Source organism: Nematolebias whitei, chromosome 17 (assembly GCF_014905685.2).
Source record: "Nematolebias whitei isolate Nwh7 chromosome 17, NemWhi1, whole genome shotgun sequence".
NCBI lineage: Eukaryota > Metazoa > Chordata > Actinopteri > Cyprinodontiformes > Rivulidae > Nematolebias > Nematolebias whitei.
In genome coordinates, this window is record NC_056514.1 from 39,641,875 (window position 1) to 39,647,791 (window position 5,917).

Sequence of the window (5,917 nt, forward strand, 5' to 3'; positions counted from 1 at the left end):
TCCTATGGTCCAGGTGTGGTTCCTATGGTCCAGGTGTGGTTCCTATGTGGAGAAAGACAGAAAAACACGTTGATATTAGAAATATTTACAAAAACAACCGTGGAGAGTAGAGCAGGTAAAGACGCAGCAGAGAGAGGACCTGAGCTCAGATTGTCCTCCAGCAGTCTGAGCCTATAGGAGCAGAACTAAGGGACAGCTCAGGAAACCCAAGGCAGCCCTAACTATAGAAATTATCAAAAAGGAAAGTCTCCAGTGTCGTCTTAATTAGACTGAGTGTCGATCTGACCACTGTTACGTAGGAGAAGATGTAGATGGAGAGTTTTATATTTTATCCCCCAAAAAACTCAGATATTTTTCCTCTTATTGTGAATTTACAAACAGTTTTGTGCAACTTTGTGTAATCAGACCGACATTTTCAGTCAATAAAACACGGCAGGGAGACCCAGCAGGTGCACGAACAGGTTGAGTTTTGTCATTTCCATTAGACTAGTTCGTAGTAATCACACTTTGTGTTGCTGATTTTTGTGTTTGTCAAACTAAATGTTGGTAAACGTGGAGGCTGCCTTGACTTTGGAAGAATGTCGTCATGTTTACCTGAAAGATTTCAAAATACGCTGTGACTTTCACAAAGAGACATCCACCTTAGCAGCACAAAAACAGCTATACCTCTGTTAAACGTGTAGACGTTGAGCTAGTAGCATGAAAGGTTTGCTTGCTGATTTTATTTTTTAATTAATGTTTTTTTCTAATTTGTGTTGAAGTTTGATTTTCCTGCTGAGCTGCGACTCGTGACGAACTCTGCCGAGTTCGTTTGGATCAGTTTGATCTCGCTGAGTGTTTGAGCTGTGCAGGGTGAACTCTTCTCTAAAGGCAGTTTTATCAGTTTGCGGGTGTGAACTGACGACGCACTAAATGTGCCTCTCTTGCGCGTCGGCCCGCTCCCAGCCTCGGGGTAGTCGCGCTCGGTTCTGATGAGCTGGAGATGAGCCCGGCGGAGCCCCGAGTGCAGTCATGGACACGGCTGTGAAGGGTGTGAGCGCGTCGGTGGGAGGAGGTTATTCGTGGCGTCTGCTTTTCATTGGTAATGCAATCCTGGCTCAGTTACACGGTTTAGTCAATGATGTGGGGGACGGGAGGAGTTGACACGGAGCCAGACTCAAACCCACGCTGGTAAAACCACCGTCTGAGTCCAGGATTCTGACCCGCTCCTTGTTTCTGAGAGCGTGAACTTATTGATGCTTCTCCATCGTGATGATGGGCGGCCAATTGCAGCAAACACAAGTCATCTTGTCAGTACTGTTAAATGTGACCGTTCCAGTTTTATATATTTTTATTTTAACTTTCTGTAACTCTGGTTTAACCGTTAAAAGCTGAAGACTTCCTCAGATTAATAATCTGATTCTGCTCTGCTGCTTTAATAACAACCTCAATGAATTTCCTCCGTCAGCCTTCATTACTGTCTTTTTCCAATGAGGTAAAAAGAAAACTATTTTTATTTAAAGCGCAGATTCACCCTCCGTAACAAAAACATTTTTAGATTTCTCTCACACTCATTGTTTGTCCCTCGTCGTGGAGAAAAAAGGGGGAATTAGAAATACCTTCAGAAATAAATTTCATTAAGAACACGAGAATTGATGCAGCGGGTGATCACGAGGAAACTATTCTTTCTAGTTTGTAGATTTCTTACAATTATAGTTTCTTCAAATGAACCTATGGGGGCCATGGCCACCGATGGCCACCCCCTGGCTCCTCCACTGCTCCTGGTGGTGGATAAATGTCTCCCTCCTCTCTCCAGGATTCGTCACTCTGTGCTGCCTCGGACAAGAAAAAACAAAAACCTCCCTTATAGATCTTCCACCAAAAACATTTAGGTTTACTTCATTCCCCGTTCAGTCCCAGTCCAGAAAAACACTCATCTGTAAAACTACAAACATTCACTGTTTAACGGGGACATCAGTGCACCGCTTGTTTTACATCGTAATTTAACTTTATTTTGTACAGTTATTAAAACAAATGGTTTACGTGACACATTTTTATATAAAGACAAACACTTATTAATGTTTTCAGCATCCAGTCTCTGTTTGACATAACTTTATTTGTCTGCCTGGACCCTCGGTGGACGAGCATGCAGCCACGGTCCTTCTCACCTCTTTACCTGTGCACGTTGCAGTACACACCTTTTACATCTAAATGATGGCGCTAGACCTGTCACGATGGCAAATGTTGCTGGGTGAATAATTGTCTCAGAAATTATTGCGATAAACGATAATATTGTTTGAAATTTGACAAGAATTAGTAATTACTGTCAAATTTAAGAAGAAATGTTTGTTAATTTTTGTGTGTAGTGCCTTTTTTGACCACTGGACGGCAGTATAAGACTGTTTGAACCGAAGGATGGATAGTGAGGGAGCGAGCAGCGTGTCTCTTTAAGAACAATGGGAGGGAGGCTCCTTGACGTGACATGGGCTGTCTCTCTTCTGTTCTCAAAATGGCGGACGCTCGGTGTGGTTTGAGCTCTTTAGCATTTTTCACACAAAGCTTTTAATAAAAAATCAGTAAACAAGTTCTCAGCTTCTTTTTGCAGAGAAAAACAACTTTTTACACGAAGACACGGGTTTCAACCGTGAATTTTAAGGCTTCAACAAGACGGAGGTTTTTTCCCTGAGGTCGGCCTGTTAGCTCGTAGCTTAGCTTCTCAGCTTAGCTGCTTTTAACGATCCAAAAACGTGATTTTTGACAGTTAAAACAGATTTTAAAGAGACAAGAGAGAGGGAGGAGTCAGTGAAGAACTGGAGTTGAGCTTTTTGTCATCCAGTGTCTTCAGTAGAAAGAGAGAGACATGAAGAAACGATAAAGCTGATAAATGAAAATGAGGTTGATAATTTTCATTTATCATGATTAATAGATATATATATTTTTATCACGACAGGCCTAGATGGCGCCTTAAATAAAACAGATAAAAGATATAAATATCTGAATAAAATATCTCAGGCAACATTAATTATAGAATCCCTGGTGATTAGTGGCTGTGAGGTTTATTGGACATAATCAATGATTTTTAGGGGTGTAATGGTACGTGTATTTGTACCGTGACAGTTTTGTACTGACGTTCGGACCGGTCCAGTTTACTGATGAGGATCAGGTCAGTCACAGGTTATCACAGCTCCTGAACATTATTTAACCTTGCAGACACGGCAGGAAAGAAGCAGAGGTTGTTTCAGATTATCACGTTGAAGCAAAGACCTTCCTGTTTGATTCAAATCAGCTGCAGTCAGGGTGAAGGTGCAGGTATGGCAAGCAGTCGTATCACATAAGCCGCACATTAAATGTACTGTGGAGAGCTGTACATTTATTCAAGCCTCGACTTCTCCCATCAACACTCAGTCCACCGAGAAGATCGTTTCACATTTTATTGGTTTATTATTTTTGAATTAGGAGATTTTATTCCGTTCAGTTTTCATTTTGATTTAAGTTTGGGTTAAATTATTAAAACAAAAAAAACACTCCTGGGTTTTAGTTTATTTTTAGAAAAAATTTTTCTGAGGAGATACTTTTTTAGATACCTTTTATGACTTTGAGGTTTCTCTTTATAGTTCAGCATGGGAAAAACATAACAGTAAATGTTTTTTATAATTTAATTTTATCGTGAATTTAGCTGTTGACATCTAGATTGCTGCACATGACCCAATACATCAGAACCTCCACACTAATCTGCATGTTTGTCTCTGCTTCTGTCCGTTTAAAAAAACAAAACAAAGCTTTAGCTGTTTTATTCTTGTGCTGAACTCATGTTAAATTGTGACTCAGGCGTAAAGTTTCTCACCTAATGTTTGTTTGTTTGTTTGTTTGTTAGGTTTGATGGGATGAACTTTAAAAACAAGTTTAAATGAATTTGATCTAAAATACTCTGCAGACATAAAGAGGATGTGGAAGAAATGGTGTTGAGAGACGAGAGGCCCAACATAAACGTTTTGGAGAAAGATCTAAAAATGTGTCAGTACAATAAAAATATAAAAGATCATCGAAAAACTAATTCATAAAGAGTTCTGTTATACGTTGAATAAATTAGCCGTAGGGAGCGGATCCGGGTGACGCTGTAAACTGTCGGAGGTTGTAGCGCTCCTGCTAACCTCAGCACTTCCTGCAGCGTCTTAACCATAAAGTGACTCGATACCTGAACGGCTCCTCGCGTGGAGCTTCTGCTGACGCCACAAATCTGAACTCTGCTGAAGGATTTTCTGTGGCGGAACAAAGAAAAAAGCTGCCGCTTTAAAATTCAATGGGACGACAAACGTTTGCCGTATTTCACATTAAAATGTCAGAGGAGGCGGCAGAGAGAGTGAATCTGAGGCGAACAATAAGGATCATACCTGCTGCCGTTTATGTCGTAACCTGGTGCTGCTTCTTGTTCCCCATCGTGGAGCAAAGAGGAGGGAGTCGGAAATATGTTTGTCCGTGCATGTTGGAGCGAGCGATAGGTGAGGTATGGCTTTCATTTTGGTACACGGCCATATACAGTATATGTAAACCAGCCACTGCTATCACTCGAAGAAACTGTTCTTTCTAGTTCTTATGTTGCTTAAAAGTGCAGTAGACCCTCGTTTGTTGTGGGCTTTAGCCCCCCCCCCCCCCCCACACACACACACAATAAGTGGAAAAACCATGAAGTAGTAGTTCAAGTAAACTTTGTCATTACCATCTCATGTACCAAAATTATGTACACATGTAGCAGTAGTAAGTAGTAGTTTATTTTAGTATTAACTGTAGTAGTAGTAGTTCTAGTTTATTTTAGTATTTACTGTAGCAGTAGTAAGTAGTAGTTTATTTTAGTATTTACTGTAGCAGTAGTAAGTAGTAGTTTATTTTAGTATTAACTGTAGTAGTAGTAGTTCTAGTTTATTTTAGTATTTACTGTAGTAGTAGTAAGTAGTAGTTTATTTTAGTATTTACTGTAGTAGTAGTAAGTAGTAGTTTATTTTAGTATTTACTGTAGTAGTAGTAGTAGTAGTAGTTTATTTTAGTATTTACTTTAGTAGTAGTAAGTAGTAGTTTATTTTAGTATTTACTAGTAGTAGTAGTTTATTTTAGTATTTACTGTAGTACTAGTAAGTAGTAGTTTATTTTAATATTTACTTTAGTAGTAGTAAGTAGTAGTTTATTTTAATATTTACTTTAGTAGTAGTAAGTAGTAGTTTATTTTAGTATTTACTGTAGTAGTAGTAGTAGTAGTAGTTTATTTTTTATATTTACTTTAGTAGTAGTAAGTAGTAGTTTATTTTAATATTTACTTTAGTAGTAGTAAGTAGTAGTTTATTTTAGTATTTACTGTAGTAGTAATAAGTAGTAGTTTATTTTAGTATTTACTGTAGTAGTAGCGGGCAGCACGGTGGCGCAACTGGTAGAGCTGCTGCCTCTCAGTGAGCAGGTCCTTGGTTCAAACCCCGGTCCAGGGGCCTTTCTGGGTGGAGTTTGCATGTTCTCTCCGTGCATGTGTGGGTTTTCTCCGGGTACTCCAGTTTCCTCCCACAGACCAAAAACATGCATGTTAGGCTGATTGGTAACTCTAAATTGTCTCTAGGTGTGAGTGAGAGAGTGAATGTTTGTTTGTCTCGTTTGTCTCTATGTGTCCCTGTGATGGACTGGAGACCCGTCCAGGGTGTCCCCCGCCCCTCGCACAGTGATTGCTGGACATGGGCACCAGCGACCCCCGTGACCCAAAATGGAAAAAACGGGTAAAGATAATGGATGGATGGATGTAGTAGTAGTAGTAGTTTATTTTTTATATTTACTTTAGTAGTAGTAAGTAGTAGTTTATTTTTTATATTTACTTTAGTAGTAGTAAGTAATAGTTTATTTTAATATTTACTTTAGTAGTAGTAAGTAGTAGTTTATTTTAGTATTTACTGTAGTAGTAGTA

The 5,917-nt window shown here is 39.2% G+C and overlaps 1 protein-coding gene across 1 annotated transcript in view; it reads left to right on the forward strand.

The window, feature by feature from the left end:
• zgc:114120 (uncharacterized protein LOC619267 homolog) overlaps window positions 1–5,917 on the forward strand; it is a 52,839-nt gene that overhangs the window by 9,895 nt on the left and 37,027 nt on the right. The gene's annotated exons all lie outside the window — the stretch shown is intronic.